Below are 385 nucleotides of genomic sequence, written 5' to 3'. Positions count from 1 at the left end.
TTTAGGTTTTCAAAACTCTTTGGGAAAATACACCCATAGTCTTTCATGGCTATTCTCATTGTATCCTGGTTGTCCTAACCTCAGGAATTTTATGCTAACTTTATTCACTGAAATGGTTATTGTGCATGCTCCCAAAGAAGGCTGGTATTGTGAAGGTTTCTGGCAGCTAAAATGTGTGAATAAAACGTGAAGCTGATTACTGAAGAATCATAGAATCACAGAGCTGGAAGGGGCCTCATGTCATCAAGCCCAATTCCCTGCTCAATGCGAGATAGCAAGAGATGCTCAAATCATAAAGTTAAATTGCAGCACAGATTTTTCCCACTATATTGAAAACAATGAAGAATCATTCTTTGACAAAAGCAACACTGAGCCACCTTGAAAA

The sequence above is a fragment of the Sceloporus undulatus genome, chromosome 2, assembly GCF_019175285.1.
Source record: "Sceloporus undulatus isolate JIND9_A2432 ecotype Alabama chromosome 2, SceUnd_v1.1, whole genome shotgun sequence".
Lineage (NCBI taxonomy): Eukaryota > Metazoa > Chordata > Lepidosauria > Squamata > Phrynosomatidae > Sceloporus > Sceloporus undulatus.
The sequence above is the reverse complement of the archived record's forward strand: the minus strand, read 5'-3'. Positions refer to the sequence as shown.